Source organism: Prenolepis imparis, unplaced genomic scaffold (genome assembly GCF_030444845.1).
Source record: "Prenolepis imparis isolate NDT839.2.m4 unplaced genomic scaffold, iyPreImpa1.0 SCAF_11, whole genome shotgun sequence".
In the NCBI taxonomy this organism is placed as follows: domain Eukaryota; kingdom Metazoa; phylum Arthropoda; class Insecta; order Hymenoptera; family Formicidae; genus Prenolepis; species Prenolepis imparis.
This window is the reverse complement of record NW_028141169.1, coordinates 15,558,398-15,579,253: the sequence shown is the minus strand read 5'-3', so window position 1 is coordinate 15,579,253 and position 20,856 is coordinate 15,558,398. Positions and strand designations below refer to the sequence as shown.

Sequence of the window (20,856 nt, the reverse complement as noted above, 5' to 3'; positions counted from 1 at the left end):
TGGTCATCTTGACCCATGACTTAAGTACATTTCTGAACGTAAAATTTTCCGCTCTTTCCGAATCTGGGGTCAAAAATGGGAATTCCCATTAAAAAAATTCGAATTGACCTTCAAATGACCTCTAAACTTCATCTCAAGGTCAAGTTCAAGATTGCCATCAAGTCCCTTTTTTCAACCCTACAAATTTTGTCTGGGGTGTTTCCCCCTAGAACATGATTAAAGTTAGTTATTGATAGATTCTTCTGTCATACGATTTGACCCCTAAATAATCCCTAAAGGTCATCTTAACCCATGACTTAAGTACCTTTTTAAACGTAAAATTTCCCGCTCTTTTTGAATCCGGAGTAAAAATGAGGGTTTCCATTTAAAAAATTCAAGTTAACCTTCAAATGACCTCTAAACTTGACCTCAAGGTCAAGTTCTAGGTCACCATCAAGTCCCTTTTCTTTAACCTTACAACTTTTGTCTGTAGTATTTTCTTCCTAGAATTCGATTATTCCGAGTTATTCATGGGTTCCGATCTTTTTTGAACACCCTGACATATACAGGGTGTAACTAAACAAACGTATACGAAGCACACCATCAGGTGCAGGACAACAAACTAAATCGAAAAATCCTGAGCCATTTTTGATCTGAGCTTTATTTTTTACGCTATAAATTGTTAAAATTTGCCAATCAGCGCCGCCTACTGGGTGGGGAGCGCGGGATCGGAGAGTAGCGAGACAAAGTGGGGCGAAGCGAATGTAACATGTCTCTGCTCTTTTTTGTACGTTTTGCGTAGCTCTTAAAATTTGATTATTCTCGATACTCTCGGCAGTGTGGAATATTTAATTTTTCCATCTCGTTAGCTGTCTCCATATTTGTGTTTAGAAATACTTTTTCTTTGAAGAAAAAGGTCACATGAGTTGTAATCCGGAGATCGAGCAGGCCACGGACTAGTACTGAATCCTTCCCATCCTTGAGGAAAATTTTATCGAAGTAATGGCGGATTAGACTTTTGAATAAGATTCATTGAATTAATATTAAAAGTGGTTCCGATAATTGGACTTAAATATTAAATTTATTTTAAGCGCAAAGAATGTTTTTATTTTTAACATATTTAACAAAAAAAAAACTTTCTTGATGTATGAAAACATTATAATACATATGTATGCAATATAGGGGAAAGAGGGAGGAGGAAAATGAGAGATGGATTAAGCAAGCGTAAGAAGCAAGGACGGAGGGGGAAGTTTGGAGGGTAGTGAACAGGGAGAGGAAAAAATGGAAGGGAGTAGATGAAAGGATAGAGTTGAAGGAATGGAAGAAGTATTTTATGTCGCTACTGGGAGGGGCGGAAGGTAAAGTGCTGTAGGGAGGAAGAGGGAGGAGGTTAGAGGATGAGGAGCAGGAGATAGAGGGGAATGAAATAAGGAAAATTTTGAGGAGATTAAAGAAGGGAAAAGCGGCGGGGGGGATGGAGTGCCGAATGAAGTATGGAAAGCTGGGGGGGATAGGGTAGAAGAGTGAGTGAGAAAATTTTGTAACAGAGTATGCAGGGGGGAGGGATGGCCGGAACAGTGGAAGGAAGGGATAATAGTACCGCTGTTGAAAAAGGGGGCAGGAGACAGGGTGGAGGACTATAGAGAGGTGACGTTAATGCCAACGCTATATAAGGTTTACATCGGAATTTTGACGGAGAGGCTAAAGGAAGAGATAGAGAGAGAAGGAATGATTCCACAGAGTCAAACAGGTTTTAGAAAGGGGATGGGGGTTATAGACAATATTTATGTATTGAATTATCTGGTGAACAAGCAGGTAGGAAGAAAGGGGGGAAGGATGGTTGCGGCATTTGTGAACCTGAAGGCGGCGTTCGACTCGGTGGACAGAGAGATATTGGAGAAAGCGATTAGGGAGAGAGGGGTTAGAGAAAGGCTAAGGGTGAGGATTGAGGAGAGCTTTAAGGAAACGAAGAGTAGAGTGAGAGTGGGGGAAAGGCTAGGGGAGAGTTTCTGGACGGCAAGAAGGGTAAGGCAGGGATGTCCGATGAGTCCATATATGTTCAACCTGGTTGTGGCAGATGTGAAGGAGGTACTAAGGAAGGGAGGATGGGGGGGGAGTAAAATTGGGAGACGAGAAGGTTTACTGTCTGGCGTATGCGGACGATATGGTTTTGCTCGCAGAGGAGGAGGAAGGGATGATACATATGATGGGAAAGCTGGAGGGGTACTTGGATGGAATAAAGCTGGAGATTAATGTGGGTAAAATGAAGATGATGAGTTTAAAAGAGGGGGTGGTAGAATGAGGAAAGTGAAGTGGTGGTGGAAAGGGAAAGAGGTAGAAGAAGTGAAGGAGTTCACGTACTTGGGGTACAGGTTGCAGAGAAACGGGGGTCAGGAGGCACAAGTGAGGGAGAGGATTAGAAAGGCAGCGGTGGTTATTAGACAGGCATGGGGGATAGGTAAAAGGAGGTTTGTGGGGGACTGGGAGAGAAGAATTTGGTTATGTGAGAGGCTAGTAGGAACGATGATATGGGATATGGAGCGGAAATATGGGACATAGAGAAAGAGAGAAAGGAAATAGAATTGATGCAGGATAGATGGATCAGATGGACATTAGGAGTGGACTGGTGTACGCCGGGGTACATGGTGAGGGAAGAAATTGGAAAAGATAAATTTAGGTTGGAAGCAGGGAAAAGGGCGATGGGATTCGAAAAGAAGCTGGAGGAGGGGGGGGAAAGCTGGCAAAGAAGTGGCTGGAGGAGATGAAAAAGAGGGTTAGGGAAGGTAGAGAGCTATCAGGATGGGAGGAGTAAAGGAAAAAATTCTTTGAAGGAAGGGGAAGAGGATTAAAAGAAATGGCGGAAAGGAGAAGGAGAGAGGAAGAAGTGTAAGAAGGATGGGAGCAGCGGGACAGAGAATTGCAAAGAGAAGAAAGATGGGAAAAGATCAGAGAGTCCAGGTATAATAGATGGTACGGGGAGATAAAGGAGGAAGGAGTATCGGCATATCTAAAGAAATGATGGGGGGAGAGTAGATGGAAGAGGCTGATTAGGCACAGAATGAGCAATGAGATGAGAGGAGCAAAGTATTGTGAGAAAGAGGAGAGGAGGATGTGCAGGAGATGTGGAGGAGGGGAGGAGACATGGGAGCATGTGTTGGGAGAGTGCATGGGTGAGGAAGTGGAAGGAGACTGGTGGGGGAGGATGAATATGATACTAGAGAAGGAAGGGGGGGATAATGGTGGTTGAGGGAGTTAGAGGAGAAAAGAGAGGGAAGGGGGAGAGGGAGGAGGAAAGGGAGAAGGAAGGTGGGAGGGTGAATGGACGGATGGTTGGAGAGTGGATGAAGGAATCGGAAGTCGAGGCGGTTGTGATTAGGGTCAGATCTCTCTCTCTCTCGATAGGTTGGAATAGGGTAGAAGTGTAAGATAGTGTGTAAGATAATTATAAGGAGATAATGTAAATAGTTGTTAATAGTTGTAAGTAGATGTAAGTTAGAGTAAGGAAGCGACAGATAAGCATAGAAGAGAAGGAAGGCTCGATAGGAAAGGAGAAAAGAGGAAAGGAGAAAGGAGGTCAAGGAGAGGAGAAAGGAAAGGAAGGACAGAGGAGGAAAAGGAGAGGAGGAGGAAAGGGTGAGGAAGAAGTTGGGGGAAAGGGGGAAAAGAATGTTGTTAGTAGAATGTGAGGTCGCATATGGCCAGGAGAGGAAGGAAAGATGGGAGGTGTGAAGGTTTGGGTACGCTCCGTATAAAAGCGCCTTTAATCCCTAAGGGGGCAAATAAAGAATACATACATACATACATACATATGTATGTAGTAATGACTACTTTTATTAAGATTTTTAGTCTTGATGTGTGAACATGATATAAAAATTAAGCCCTAAGAGAATAGAATACAGTATTGAAACTGAGATAGCGATCTTCACAATTTCGATAGATTCTATTGAACTACGCAATAAAATAATAATTATAAACATTTTTATAATAATAAAATAAAAATAAATAATATAAATATAATAATAATAAAATAAGAGTAAAGATATATTATACATCCCTCACGGGCATCTTAGACTTGTCTAAGATGTACGGGCATTAGCGAGCCCGAGGTACCGGAGCTTTTGTGAAGGAAAACACCGAAATAAAACCCGGAGAGGAGGCTCCGTTAGCCCGGTAAGGCAACTCCCTAAGGGAAGGAAATCCCTGACAGAAAAACCAGTGATTTGATTTAATATGACAATGGACTGTAAAAATGGACTTACGCCCCTGTGTTCGGATAGCAGGGAACGGCGGGGGGATACTGTCCCGGTTCCCCCTTCGTCGTCATCAGACGACGGGCCATCCGCAGTCTTGCTGGCGAGGACTGCGGAGGAATTGGCTATTGCTAGGGACAACGAGCTGTGTCGACGGTGGGAAGCGTGGCCTGAGCTGCAATATAGGGAGAGTTGGTTCCAATCTGACTGGATGTCTGGCAGGTTTCCTTGTGAGATCATCCTTCAGGTGGACGAGATAGCGGGGCTGTGGCCAGATGAGGAGCGTGCGGGTAACAGGAAATACGAGTTCCTGTTACAAATGAGACGTGTTGCTGAGAGGCGACTCGCTGGTATCAGCAGCGGGGAGTCCTCGGAGGCTAGTTTGCCGGAAGAGGTGCGCGGAGAACACTTAAGGTGTCTCTCACTCCCATAGATTGGGGTGATAGTGTTCGTGTGGCTGGTGGTGATCGGGGTGATGCGGTGGGACACGAGGAACATTTGGTGGTGTCCTCGGAGGTCTCATCGCCCTCTTCCGATGCATCGCCTGTGGAGGTCTCCGGATATATCACCGTGGAGGAGGGCGACTCTTCGAACGCCCAGATGAGGACTTCCTCCGGGAACTCTGGGGATGCTGGAGAGGACCTGCCTGCGGGGGTCTCAACACGGGAGGTATCACCAGTTAGAGGTAAGTGGAGACCTGAAAATGATCCCCCCCTAGAAAACGCGGTTGACCGGCAACGACCGGCAAATATGTAGGGCTCGCGGAGGCGAAGGAGCGCCTGAATGCCGCATATAGAGAGGAGATACTCCTTAAGGAGATAGATCGGGTTCTAGACCCGATTACCGGTCCGGTCCTTTCGGCGGTAGGACAGGGACGGCTCACGTCCATTAGGGAGTTTCGAGAGGGCATAGCGGATGTGCCCTCTGTCGATCTAAAGGGTTTGGCGGCTCGCTTTTTGGAACAGGTGCGCAAGGTGTCAGAGGTCTCCTCTGGCTTGGATGAGATCCTGGCGAGGGAGCTATAGGTCTCGTCTGCCAGAGTCCAAGAGATCATCGGCACCTTCGAGGAGAGGCTCAGTGCCTCCGCGGACCCTCAGATCGAGGGACTGCGGACGGAGAACACTGGCCTCAGGAGGCGAATCGATGTACTCGAAGGAGAGGTCTCTCGTGTGACAGCGGAGCTGGGGACCCTCAGGTCCAGTCTCCCCAATATTGGGGAGGAGTACGAGAGATTCCTGTACTTGGAAAAGTCAGCGAAGAAGGCCGGCAAGGAGTTGGCGAAGAAGAGGGCTGCTGTTTCTCCGAAGGAGAGCTTGCAGGTCAAGCGTGGTGTTGGGGTGGCCCCTTCGTGCTCGGTAACGGGGGCGGAGGGTGCCTCCTCTCTTGTGGAGGAGATGGCATCGCTTTTGGATCAGCGTTTGCTGGACCTCAGGGGTGACGTCATTTCTGCAGTGATGATTGCGTTGCGGTCAGACTCGTCCAGAGGCGTGGGGGCCGGGTCTCCTCCCTCGGAAGGGGTTTCCGTGCCCCTTTCTTCGGCGGGTTGTAGTGAGGTGGCTGTTGCCGGGGTTGCCTCCGCTTCGGGGGGCTCCGCGCTCTCTGCTGCTGCGGAGGGTCTCGCGGATGTCCCACAGGCCGGGGCGTCCAAAAGGAGGCGAAGAGGGGCTCGGCGTGGGCGTCTGCCCGGGGCCGGCGCTAGCGGGAGGGACGTTTCTGCTGCTCCAGGCTCCGCTCGAGGGGCCCAGAAGGATGTAAAGTCAGTGCATGCTCCCCATCTCCCACCACCGTCAGCGAGACAACGAAGGCAGGGGGCGCACCTACGCCCGTCCTACGCCTCGGTTATGTTCGAGGCGAGGGCGGGTGTCAATTTGAAGGATCTGGGGATCGTGGGGTGAGGATGCGAAGAGGAGTTGCGGGAGGCATCCTCCTCACGATTTCTGGCAAGGGGTCGGCGGAGAAGGCCGATTTGGTCACCCGCCTCTCGGAGGTGTTCTCCGGCTCGCGAGCCGTTCGGGTGGCTCGTCCTTCGAGGACCGAGGAGGTGCGCCTCAAAGGTGTCTCCGAATTGGTCTCGAGGGACGAGATTTTGGCAGAGGTGGCCTCTGTTGGAGGGTGCGGTGTTGAGGACATTCGGGCTGGAGAAGTCCGGATGCCCCCGAACTCTGGGGCCGGCACCTTATGGTTAAGGTGTCCGGCGGTTGCTGCGCGCAGGTTGGTGGTGACGCGGAGGCTCTGTGTGGGCTGGACGACATTGACGGTTCATCCGTTGAGTCGTTGGCCCATTCAGTGCTTCCGCTGCCTAAGCTTCGGACACGCGGCGTCGCGGTGCGGTTCCTTGGTGGATCGCACCGCGTACTGTTTTAGATACGGCAAGGAGGGGCACCGTGCTGCTTCATGCGCGGCACCTCCTCATTGCGTTGTGTGTGCGGGTCGTGGGCGGTCGGCGAAGCATAGGCTGGGCTCAGCCAGCTGCGCTAAGCTGGTCGTTCCGCCCCGGCGGGAAGATGGGGGGGACGAGAGTTCCTCCAGGGATCGGAGGCACTCCGATGGGTGGCTAACCGCGCGCGTGCATGCGAGTGTGTCGCAGGGGATGGAGGTGGACCCGGCTTGCGTCGAGCTACCACCCTCTCCTGTTTTGCGTGGATGAGTGAATGGGTGTTGTTTATGTTGGTGTGCAGAGAATGCGACCGGCATCCTCTCTCCCTTATGGGGAGAGCGGCTGGTTTGGCTGACAATGAGTCTCTTGTCCGTGGTTAATTATTAGTTTTTACTTTCACGTTGATGTCTAACGTTGATATGTGAGCTGCGGCCTACATGTTCTCCTAACTGGAGATTGAGAGGTTTCGGTTACGCTTTCCGTCTTTTGTCTGAGTGGTATTTAATGTAGTATTTAATGTGGTATGGGGGCTGCGGCCTCCTCGAGGATCTTCGGGCGGTGGACCGATCCCTCCTCGCCCCGTGGCAGAAGGTGGAGACCGCGGCGTCCAACATCTTGCCGCGGATGGACTTCTTGCTGCGGGGTGCGGCCATAGAAAAGCGTCCGCTGAAGACCGCGGACCTGCAGATACGCAGGACGGCCAAGGCCTGGCTCAATCTCCCGCAGAGAGCAAGCGCGGAGGTGGTCTATCTCACTCCCAGCCGGGGGGGCTGTGGACTGCTTCCGCTGGCCGACCTCGCGGACGTCCTGTCCGTCGCGCATGCCTTCCGTATGCTTACGGCTGGCTGCGAGACGGTCAGGGGGCTCGCGTGGGCGTCTCTGAGGGGGGTTGTAGCCAGGCGCATCGGCCAACCACCCAGTAACGAGGATGTCGCGGCTTTCCTCTCGGGCTCGCTCGAGGGGAGGCTGCGCGACGGAGGAGAGCGCTCTCTATGGTCGAGGGCTCGGAACGCTGCCCGGAGGCAGTCCGACAGGTTGTCGCTCCGTTGGGAGTGCGCCGACCGAGGAGCTGGTCCTGGTGTGCCGTGGATCCAGGGGCGCGACGGTGAGGATACCGCCTGGGGCCCGTGCTCAGGTGGTGACCCGTTTGCGCTCTGCTGTGGCGGCGTGGTATGAGACCACCCTCCTCCGCAAGCCTGACCAGGGGAAGGTGTTCGAGGTGTCATCGCGTGCCGGGGTGAGCAATCACTTCGTCCGCGGTGGCAGCTTCACCCGCTTCGCTGATTGGAGGTTTATCCACCGGGCACGTCTGGACGTCCTCCCGCTAAACGGCGCTCGCCGTTGGGGGGAGGGCGATCGGAGGTGTCGGCGATGCGGGGGAGCAGCCGAGATCCTTCCCCATGTGCTGGGGCACTGCGGGGTTCACGCCGCCGCGATACAGCAGAGGCACGATGCCGTCCTGCACCGCCTTTGGAGGGCTTGCCGCTTGCCGGGGGATAAGCGGGTCAACCGGCGTGTCGAGGGCGTCGACGGGGAACTTGGGGAGCTACGCCCTGACCTTGTGGTTAGGCACGAGCCCTCCAAGAGTGTCGTCATATGCGACGTCACAGTCCCCTTTGAAAATCGGCTGGAGGCGTTCTATGAGGCTAGGGTGAGGAAGGTCGAAAAGTACTCACCTCTAGCGGAGGAGCTCCAGCGGAGGGGATACCGGGTCGTCGTGACGGCCTTCGTCGTCGGCGCGCTCGGCTCATGGGATTCGATCAATGAGGCTCCGAGAACTGCGCGTGACTAACGCGTACGCCTCGTTGATGCACCGCCTCATTGTATCGGATACTATTCGCTGGTCAAGGGACATATACGTGGAGCACGTGTCCGGCGTGCGCCAGTATGCTGCTCCCTCCCGTTCCTCCGCGAATGGGGTTCTCGCGACTCCGCCGCGAGCGATTCGCCGGCGTTGGCCCATCGGCTGATGGTCGTGACGCGCCGCGTAAATTATACGAGAATGAATGTCGCGTGTCTTACCCACATAGTATGTCTGTTTATTTATTTTTATTTATTTTGTGACTGTATGTATGCCTGCCTGCGCTTATTTTTTTTTTTACTTATTTTGCGACTGTATGTGCGCCTATTTATTTTTATTTATTTTGCGACTGTGCTTATTTATTTTTATTTATTTATATATTGTGCGTGCGATCTTTAATGTGCATGAATGTGTTTGCGTGGATGTGTGTGGGCTCCGTGTATGAATGACAAGAGTGAATTTCGCGTGACATATTTCTTTTTTTTTCTTTTTTTCTAATTACTCGCCGCGTGTCCACCCTCGGACCTATTTTATTTGCTTGCGTAGACCGGGGGCGGATATATTGCATGCGCTGTTGGAGGATCGGCGCCCCGGTCAGTCAGCCGGGGAGACGATTTTTTATTTCATTTAACTCGTGAGATTGGGGGGGCCTAGGCCCCCTCAATGCTCTATTTGCATGGTGCCCAGTGGCGGGGGGGCTATTGTCCCCCGCCAATGAAATTATTCATACACGCGGCTTTAAAGCCGACATATACTGTATTGCACCCTGGGGGAGCTTGCCCCTCCGGGGAACATTAATTGTTTTAAAATAAAAGGCTTTAATGTGGTATGGGGACTGCGGCTGGCACCTCTCTCCCGAGTGGGAGAGTGGCTGGTTCGGTTAAGCCCTAGGTTTTTCGTTTTTCGTCCATACGCGTTTGTAGTATGATTGTTGCGTGAGAGTGAGTCACTGTGTGACTCGCCGTCCGGGGTTGGCAGGGGAAGGGAGTGAGGGCTCCCGACTCCATGGCACGTCACCCTGGGACGAGGGGAGGAGGACTGGTGGCCCGGTCCTCCTCTCTAGCTCGTAAGAGCAAGGGTATTGGCCAAGGGGGGAGAACTCCCTTCGGGAAGGGCCCGGAAACGGGTCAGGCCATGGGGGAGCACCTGAAGTTATGCGCAAGCGGTTCCGGGTGTTCCCTTGTACGGCTATGGGCTACGGACTGGTTTTAGGGCATCGGTGCTAACATCGGGGTTAGTACCGTGTGGTATTCAGCCTGGCCGCACCGGTGGTCAGGTTGTGAGTTCCCCACAAGTCCGGCCACTCCCCCTCAGGAGTACCGGACGAGTGCTTAAACGCATTTCCAGTCTTTAAAAAAAAAAGAAATATACATATTAAAATTAAATATTTTTATAATAAAAATAATTCTTACGTGCAGAATGGGCAAGTGCGTCATCATGCATGAATATCGTAACTCTATTTAATGTTACCTTTTCTAAATTAATCTCTGCCGGAACTAACAAATCTGGCAGATCATTTTGTAAGAAATCGAGACTACTTTTGAGAGTTCAAGCGTGATAATATAAAAAGTTCGATCTAAGTCCTGTCAATAAGTTTATATCAATAGGAAAAATAATTCAATAGGAACAATACTGGCAATAAAAGTAAACAGTAATATAACGATTACATATTATTTTTCTAGAAAGAAAATGTTTATTGTATTGATTAAATAAAAAAATAATTCAAATCGATAGACAGACGAAAGATAATAAAAAAAGTTACATTAGAGAAATGATTAAAAAGGAAACAATAAAAATAGTTTCAATTTACTGGATTTACTCTTTAGGGGGGTTTAGGGGGGTTAGAAGGGATGTTTAGAATAAAAATCTCAAGTATGAGATTATTCCATACAAGACTTGGCAGTATACCAAGCAGTAAAATTCGTGCCCTATGCACAATTAATTTAATTCCAGCGAAAAATATTAAATTTCGTTGGAATACGCATCAACATCCGCGTTCGGCTCTTAAGGCCCTATCACTTATAATTGTATTTATTACGGAAGAGCCTTAATAGTAATTCTTATAGTTTCAATTTAATTAATTTAAATTACAATTAAATTTTAATTTTATTTCAGTTTAAAATACCTACTTACGATTTGATTTCTCGGCAATCCATACCAAATATTTACGGAATTCGATGTTGAAAAGATCTCTCTCGAGTAAGAAATAGATTTCCAAATGATTGCAGTAATGATAAGTGAAAAATTACCCATTGCAAACCCATGTGTAGAATCGTATGAAAAATTACTCATTGCAAACCCATGTAGAATCATATGAAAAATTATCCATTTCAAACCCATGTAGATCGTACTACAAAAGTAATGAAATAAAAAAAAATTGCGCGCCAAGTGAAAGTAGAAACTTTTGTACCAGTGGAAAATTTAAGTTGCAAACCCATAGAGTCGTATAATGAATCAGTGAAAAATTTAAGTTGCAAACCCATGTAGAATAGTATAAAAATTAAAAAATTATTAAAATTAATATAGGATCGAAGATGGCCGTCGGAGTAGTGACAGGCCACGGTCGGTGCTCCGAGTTTGGGTGAGAAGTGGAGGCGGTATAGAGAGGGTGAGGCGGAAAATGGGTGAGGAGGAGATGGCTTAGGAGCAATGGAGTGAGTGGCCGCGAAGGGAAAGAAGAGGATGGAACGGTGGAGGAGCACTGGCGGATGAATAACTGGAGTGTGGAAAAGAAGGAAAGATAAACACGGGATGAAGAACGATGACGTGGAGGAAAAGGAGAGACGTCGGTAAAAGGAGGATAAGGCAGAGTGCGGTAGTACGGAGAAGAGGCGTTGTCAGAGGGCGCTGGATGTAGCGAGGAGAGACACGTGCAGGATCGAGGGCGCCGTGATAGCGGCAGAGAGAGCGGAAACAGGTGGTTGGAAAAGTGGCACGTGGGTGTAGAAGTACAGAAGTAGAGAAAGGCAAGAGGAAGAGAGAGTGTGATACAGATCGGTGGCAGCTTTCATACGGAGTTGGTTGGATAGAGTGGTAACGGAAGATGGAGTGGATAAAAGACGGAGTGAGAGATAAAAGAGATGAGGAGGATGATGGAGAAGATGTTGAAGATGATGGAGAGGAATACGGAGAGGGAGAATGTAGAGGAGGAAAGGAGAAGAGGAGTGGAGAAAAGGTTAGAGAGAATGGAGGCGAGTGAGAGGTTATGGAGGATGAGCATGCAATGGGAGGAGAGAATGGAAGAGGAAAGGAGAAAAGAGAGGAAGGAGTGCAAAGAGAAAGAGTCGGAGAGCGGAGAGGACAGGAGGTGGTGCGATGTGGTAAAAGAAGAGCGAAGGAAAGAGGAGGAAGGAGAGGAAAGAATGGAAGAAAGAAAGGGAAGAGCGGGAGAGGACGGGAGAAGATTTGGAGGAGAGCGGATGGAAGATGGCAGGAATGAGGCAGTGCAGTGGAGGGAAGAGGTGGCGGAAGGAGAAGGGTGTGTGAGCAAAAGGCAGAGAGGAGGAGATATGCCGGTGAAGGGGGAGAGCGGAGGAAGAGAGAAGAGGACGAGGAGGAAGGAGGAGAGAGGACATCGGGTGAGGGTGAGAGAGGGGAGGTGAGAGGGAGAAGGTGAAAGGGGAAGGGAAAACGGAGAAAGGGAGAGAGGGGGAAGAGAGAAAGTCGGAAGATGGAATGGATGAAAGAGTGAGAGAGATAAAGGAGATGAGAGTGATAATGGAAAAGATGCTGAAGGTGATTGAGAGGAAGTCGGAGAGAGAGACTGAGGAGGAGGAAAGGAGAAGAAGAGTGGAGAAAAGGCTAGAGAGACTGGAGATGATGGAGAGGTTATGGAGGAAGAACGTGGAAGGGGATGAGAGACTGGAAGAGGAAAGGAAGAAAGAGAGGAAGGAGTGTAAAAAGAATGAGTCGGAGAGCGGAGAAGACAGGAGGTGGAGTGAAGCGGTAAGAGGAGAACGGATAGAAAAAGAGAAATGTGAGAAGAGGACAGAAGGGGGGAGAGAAGAAGAAGACAGAGGAAGAATTGGAAGAGAGCGGACAGAAGATGATCGAGATGAAGCAGTGCAGCGGAGGGAAGAGGAGAGTGGAAGAAGAGGGGTGAGAGAGAGGACAAAACGGAGGTAGAGGCGTAAGAGCGGAATCGGAGGAAGCAAAAGATTAAAAGGGAGAAGAGGTGAAAGAGGGGAGGTTTTAAGGGTAAGAGGGCATGGAAAATGAAGGGGAAAAAGGGAAGGAAGACGGGAAAGGGGGGTAGGGAAGGGTGGAGTAGAATGATTGTAAGGTCGCCTAAGGCCAGGATACAGGGGAATGATGTATTTATGTGTGTGTTTGTCCGAAGAAATTTGTTTAGATGAGAGATGCAATGGAAGGAGGGAAAGTAAGGGACGCAGGAGAGGAGACAAGACAGGCCGAAGGTGAAAGGACAAAAAGAGAGGGGAAGTTGAAAAGGAGGAATAGGAGACAAGAGAGAAGGAAGAGAGCGAAGAAGGGAGGAAGAGTGTGAGAAAGGGGGGTAGGGAAGGGTGGAGTAGAATGATTGTAAGGTCGCCTAAGGCCAGGATACAGGGGAATGATGTATTTATGTGTGTGCTTGTCCGAAGAAGTTTCTGTTTAGATGAGGGATGCAATGGAAGGAGGGAAAGGAAGGGACGCAGGAGAGGAGACAAGACAGGCCGAGGGTGAAAGGACAAAAAGAGATGGGAAGTTGAAAAGGAGGAATAGGAGACAAGGGAGAAGGAAGAGATCGAAGAAGAGAGGAACGAGTGTGAGATAGTTAAAATATGGATGGATATTGTATTGTAATGAAGAAAATTGTATAGGAGGAAGGAAGAAGGGAGATTGTAATGGGTTGGAGCTACCCTAAAGCTCCTAGGCAAACCCTTAGGGGACGCCGAATAAAGACATACATACATACATACATACATACATTAAAATTAATATAAATAAAAAAAATTAAATAATTTTAATTTAAAAAACTAGGCACTGCTAAATTAAACAATATGCTAAAATTAATTTTAAAATTTAGCAGTGCCTAGTTTTTTTAATTAAAACTTCTTAATTTTTTTTTATTTGTATTAATTTTAATAATTTTTTAATTTTTATACTATTCTACATGGGTTTGCAACTTGAATTTTTCACTGATTCATTATACAACTCTATAGGTTTGCAACTTAAATTTTCCACTGGTACAAAAGTTTCTACTTTCACTTGGCGCGCAATTTTTTTTTATATCATTACTTTTGTAGTATGATCTACATGGGTTTGCAATGGATAATTTTTCATATGATTCTACATGGGTTTGCAATAGGTAATTTTTTATACAATTCTACATGGGTTTGCAATGAGTAATTTTTCATACGATTCTACATGGGTTTGCAATGGGTATTTTTCACTACTGGCGTGCCCATACTAGGCGCCTTTTTTTACGTTTTTTTAAAGGTAAGTTTTTATAGGGATAACATTCATTTTTGTATATGATAAACATCTTTAAATAAATAAGCAAAGAATCCGCCACGACCCCCGTCATATTTCAAAATACGACGGTCCTCTTTGCTTACTATAGATAAAAACAACTATTTTGTACAACCATTTTTAATTAAAATGTTTTTATAGGTTTTTATTTATCAGTTGTTGCAATCTTTTCATATCATTATTTTTATAGATTAATATGTCATTAAAAATATATTTATTATTCACAATCTACACCTCTAATTGATGAATAATCGTTGCTGCTTACCTAGTTCATTATTAAATATATAAATAAAGCGAAAAGTGTGTTATATCATTCCATTTTTAGTAGTAAAGGCAAATTATTGACGATTTATGTAAAAAATATTTTAGTGCACTTTACGAATAATGCAGAATATAAAGCGTTGTTATGAATTTTGCTACTACATTACGATACATTCTTTTATATAGGACTGATCGAAATACAATATTAAATGATTAAATATTTATCATAAATTTGATATAAAAATCTGTTTAGTGAGAATTTTTCAACTACTTTATTTTATATCGAGTTTGTATTATTTATTAGCTATTTTCTCTAAAAATATTATATAAACATCTTTAGCACCTCTAGGCCACTGCCTCTTTTTAACTTGCGCATCATCAATTTCGATCCAAATATTAGATAGTCCTTCTCTACATATGCTTGTATAATGATCTTCATCGGTGCACGAACCATCATAAAGTATAGCATTCATCGTCTTGTACAATTGTCCCGCTATTAATACTTTAATTGTTGGAACAGCACATAAGTTAAATTTGTGTTCTGCTTTTATTAATTTACCATCTTGTGATAAAAATTGTATTAAACGAATAACAATTATTTCTCTTGTTAATGTTACTTCATTTTTAAATATTTTATCAGTTCCAGTACAATATTCACATGATTCGTTGTGTAAGTGAAACCAATGTGAAAACGTAGCATTTAATAAATCATTAAGATTATAACTTGTTTCCTTTAAATTATGAAGGGAAATTGAAATAGCAATATTATTTTCAACAATAGTTTTTGTATTGCCACATGTTTTGCATCGCTTGGTAGAAGTTACCTGATGTTGTATCAAATTTCTTATGCAATCATATTTTTCGCAAAGTGCCGTAAGAAAATCATACGCATTTCGTTTTACGATGCTCGAAAAATATTCTCCTAAACATTGCCGTATTGTATATGTATTTAGATTACGCATTCCATTTTCATATCGATGCATTAATAAACGTAAAACGTCTGTTTTGTCGCAATTAATCAACTGTTGCCTAATAACATTTAAATGTAATAAACATTGCAATACTGTATTTGCATAACATGAAACTTTGTATTCTGAAAACCATGTATAATCCAAGCAGTGCTTTGAATTCTTCGATTTGAAGCAATACCTTGAATTTTTTTATCTGAACTTGATTTTTGAACAGAAGCAACTACTATTGGTAACGCCCATAGAACATCTTTCACTTTATAACAGCGTTCTTTTGACACAGCAATTATTTCTGCTTTTGGATTGTATATCCGTTGTAAACGATTATATTCAATAATAGTTTCATCGTTAGCAACTATTGCTGAAGGATCAAAGTTAATTAAATGTAACCCTTCTAGAGATGTTACTCGCGACAAGGCAACATAAACGACCACATCTAAATACAGAGTTGCCGTAACAACACTTTGCAAACTTAATCCTTGGCTTTTATGAATAGTGATGCCATAACTTAAAGATAATGGAAATTGTTTCCGTATAACATACGCTCTATCCAATACCTGAAATTTAACCTTTACTTTTTCAATTTCATATTCTAAACCTGATGGTAAAAGAAGTTTAATCTTTTCTACGTCATCAGAAGACGTTTCTCGCACAACTGAAATTACTTTAGCAATTGTACCGTTTACAAGACCCAAACTAGCATCGATGTTACGCCGAATCATAACTTTTGCTCCAATTTTAATTATAATTTGTTTTGAAAGCCCAGCTGTTCGAGAATTATCATCATCGTTATTTGACAATACTTTTAATACTTTCTTTTTTACATATGATATACATTCAATCGTATCTTGAGCAATTAATAATATTTCTTTGGAAACAATGCGACTTAACATTGCATCATTAAGGACATTACACATATTACAAGTTGGCAATAAACAAACAGTGTCCGATGGTAAACTGTTAATAAAATCACATAATTCATTTAATCTAGATTCGAAAGAATCAGCTTCGAAAGATATTTTTCTACTCTCTAGAATTTTACAATCAGATTTTGTCACTAAACCTATACGAATTCGCGACAATAACTCACAGTAAGAATCATCTCCTTGCTGGCGCATATTGATTGTCAATTCATCATACTCAAATAATGTAATCCATAAATTAGTGTGTGTGAAGTTGGCGTCTCATTTTGTGGAAACTCATAAATAAATAAGAGTTCTGGCTTTATTTACAATAGTTCTAGAGTTCCTGATAGTTTAAACAAATAGTTCTGGCCATTAAAGCAAAAAAATCGATTCGGACAAACTGAGACGCCAAGTTCACGCAGCGTCTCACTTTGTCCTACGGCGTTTTCCTTATCAGTAATTATCAGAAATTAAAAGATCTATAGTTCTACATGAGTTCTAAGAAGAGTTCTACCTTTTAAAAGCAAAAAACACTAATTAAACAAAAATAAAGACAACCGGATACCAATAGCTATAGATGTCGAGGTGAGATGCCAGTCGATTTTCGACAGTTCTGCTTATTCTAAAGCAGTTCTCGTATAGTTCTGGGCATGTACATTGCCTTTCCAAAGAGTTCTGATAATTAAAACAATTAGAAATTTTTTTAACTAATTATTTTGACCGAAAAATGCATATTTCGACTTTAAAGGTGAGACGCCAGTCGATTTTCAAGAGTTCTGATTCATTTAAAGCAGTTCTCATATAGTTCTGGGCATGTACATTACATTTCCAAAGAGTTCTGATAATTAAAACAATTAGAAATTTTTTAAACTAATTATTTTGATCGAAAAATGCATTTTTTCGACTTTAAAGGTGAGACGCCAGTCGATTTTCAAGAGTTCTGCTTTATTTAAAGCAGATCTCATATAGTTCTGGGCATGTACATTACATTTCCAAAGAGTTCTGATAATTAAAACAATTAAAAAATTTGTTAAACAATTATTTTGCCCGAAAAATACATATTTTCGAGTCTAAAGGTGAGACGCCAGTCGATTTTCAAGAGTTCTGCTTCATTTAAAGCAGTTCTCATATAGTTCTGCGCATGTACATTACATTTCCAAAGAGTTCTGATAATTAAAACAATTAAAAAATTTGTTAAACAATTATTTTGCCCGAAAAATGCATATTTTCGAGTCTAAAGGTGAGACGCCAGTCGATTTTCAAGAGTTCTGCTTCATTTAAAGCAGTTCTCATATAGTTCTGGGCATGTACATTACATTTCCAAAGAGTTCTGATAATTAAAACACATAGAAATTTATTTAAGTAATTATTTTGACCAAAAAATGCATTTTTTCGACTTTAAAGGTGAGACGCCAGTCGATTTTCAAGAGTTCTGCTTCATTTAAAGCAGTTCTCATATAGTTCTGGGCATGTACATTACATTTCCAAAGAGTTCTGATAATTAAAACAATAAAAAAATTTGTTAAACAATTATTTTGCCCGAAAAATGCATATTTTCGAGTCTAAAGATGAGACGCCAGTCGATTTTCAAGAGTTCTGCTTATTCTAAAGCAGTTCTCATATAGTTCTGGGCATGTACATTGCCTTTCCAAAGAGTTCTGATAATTAAAACAATTAGAAATTTTTGTAACTAATTATTTTGATCGAAAAATGCATTTTTTCGACTTTAAAGGTGAGACGCCAGTCGATTTTCAAGAGTTCTGCTTATTCTAAAGTAGTTCTCGTATAGTATTTGCCATATACAATACATTTCTAAAGAGTTCTGATATTTAAAACAATTAATAAATTTTTTATTTGGAAGAATTATCTGAATATTTGTGAAAAACGCACATTTTAATCACAAATTAGATTGCCCAAAACGCCAAACGTATATACACAAATTGACTTTGTAATACAACTTTATGCATTTTCAGAATAATTTATCATTATAAAAGCGTATTGTTTAAATAATTTTTGTCTCGTTCTTAGCATAACCCAGAACCACGGCGTGGACGTGACGAGATTATGGTTCCTCTTTTTGTTTTTTTGTTTTGTTTTTTTGTTTTTTTTTTGTTTTTTTATTTTATTTTATTTAAAAAAATTTTGTTTTATTTTTAAATTTTTTTGTGTTTTATTTGTTTATATTTTTTTGTTTATTTAACAAATTTTTAAAATTTTAAATAGGTTAAATATTTTATAATATATAATTTTATATAATATAATATAATAGGTTAGAATATTTATTATAAGAGGTTATATTATATACTTATTTTATTGAACATAAATAGTACATGCGGCGTAATTGCGTAGTTGGTCGGTGATATTTCTATTCGTTTCGATTTTAGGTCGTCGTATTCGTACCAAGAAGCTCCTGTAAATAACAAAGCGACATAGTGACGCATATCGTTCAAATAATTTATAACGCCTCTAAGTACATATTTATTATTCGCTATAATAATATTTTTGGCAATATTATCTAAATTGTATATATTTGATTTTATTTTAACAGTTTTTAAATAATTGCTGTCTGTTAAAATACTTGTATCAATCATAATTTGTGGTCCATAAGTTTCATATATATCGCATGCATTATTGCATTTGATACATGTTTGTTTGAATGTCAGTGTGTCATTCAGAGCATCTTGAATATCTTGGAGGCCTCTATTCAATAATATGTCAACATTTATGCTCATAGCTGGAAATTTTCTTTCGTTCGAAACATTGCATACTTTGCATGTTTTATTTCTTATAAAACTTGGCAGAGCGACGAAAGTATACTCTGCTAAATGAGCAGCGTTGCACATCGCATCTAAAGAATTGAAGCGTCTGGTATATTTCGATGATTGAAATAATGTTGTTTCAATAAGAAAAGAGGCCCTTTCTGCATATTCGTTTTTACAGACTTTTCCTGTAGATGCAATTTTTAATGCCAATTGCAAAAAGCGATCGTCAATTCTTAGTAATTTATTTTTATATTGCACATGCATACCTATCATGTGTACTGTAATGTGAAGGAGAGCATCGAAAGCACATGTATTTCGAACCATTATATTTGCTCCTTGCAATTTTACCGGTTGGCATAAATTTCCATTTTTTATTACCGGTATCATAATTGCATTGTTCGATTCAACACTGTCCCATTCGGGACATTTATCTAAATATGTTTTTCTTTTAATGGTGCTATACTTTTTGGTATTTTTATTTATTAAGCCCATCCAATTTTCTTTATAATTTAAGGAATTATCCGAAATTTCAGATAAATCCGATATGACATGTGCTTCCTTATTATCATTATCCGAAATTTCAGATAAATCCGATATGACATGTGCTTCTTTATTATCATTATCCGAAATTTCAGATAAACCCGATATGACATGTGCTTCCTTATTATCATTATCCGAATTTTCAGATAAATCCGATATTACATAGGCTTTTTCATTATCATCGGAATTTTTTGTAGTAGATGTCATAGATTTATTTGTATTTTCATAAATCGACGTTGAATGTAGGAATGATACGTCATTGATAGAATCAGACGATGTAGATTTCTGTAAATTCTGTTTGGCGGAAATTTCAGATTCTTGCTCTGCAGCAAAATCTAAACGCAATCTGCCGTCAAGATAATGCAAATGACTGATCACTAATTTGTCCACTCTCATTGGAATACAACCCTTAAAAAGTCTACTTTTATATTCAGCGAAAATTGATTCCACCGAAGAAGACGTTGCAATTTCCATTCCCGCTTTAAAATAAGGACGCATAATGCCAGTCCATAATGGTAAATTTTTAATTAAATCTTTTATTTTTTGAGCAGCTTTCGGATTATAAAAAGCATTAACAATGTTTCCATTGCGTGATTTTAATGCTAAAGTATTAGCTTTCGTATATACTCCATTGCTCCATTCTTGCCACGATAATGGAATTTCCTCATAATCGAAGTCATCTGATATAGATGATATTTCACATTTTATATTGTCAGATTCCTCGATGCATATACCTTTAATACAATCATTAATAGATTGCAAGCACGCTTGAGCTGGAACAGACGTGTCATCTATGTAACCTACTTCTTCGCTTAGGGCTACAACGAGTAAGGACGTTAAAAAAGAATATAATTCTTCCACGGATTGCATTTTATACGCTTGAGATACGCATCTTAGATAAAATTGACGTACTTTTCGTGGCTGATGTCGTAAACATTCCCAGTTGGCTATAATTTTAATGACATGGCTAACGTCTAATCTTAAATATGAAGCAGATAAAAATGTTTCTTTATTTTGTACGGATATATCATAGCAACATTGCAGATAATGCTTTAGGTCAGCGCAATCTGCAAATGCGCGAGCTAGAGCGGCTAGCATTGCTCGACTATGATCCGTTATTGTTACAGATGGCACCGTAGCACTGGCTCTTCGAATTTCAATTAAAAAGTACGTCAAAAGGGCTGCATCTTGTTTCGTTGAAATCATTTGGAACACAGGAATACCCCGTTTATCTTTCGGAACGATCATGCATTGATATAAAAAGAGATGGGGAGATTTTGTTCCATCAGGTAAAATTAATGCCTTTGCTATGCTATCTGTAGCATCCATAGTGAAATAAGCATTTCTGTTCCGATTAATTGACTTGTACATCGCCATTTGTTCTTTAGACCAATACATGACATAGAAAGGATCTAAGCCTATTGCATGTATCGAACCGGGCACTTTAGTATATTTAAAAATTTGTAAATTTTGAATGGCGTCATGATTATTGTCGATCCCTAAACGATTATCTATAGTACTCTGCGTTGATACCACTGCTT

The 20,856-nt window shown here is 42.6% G+C and overlaps 1 pseudogene; it reads right to left on the bottom strand.

Moving 5' to 3' along the window:
• Positions 1–9,641: 9,641 nt before the first annotated feature.
• LOC145943231 (uncharacterized) overlaps positions 9,642–20,856 on the bottom strand; it is a 21,805-nt pseudogene continuing 10,590 nt past the window's right edge.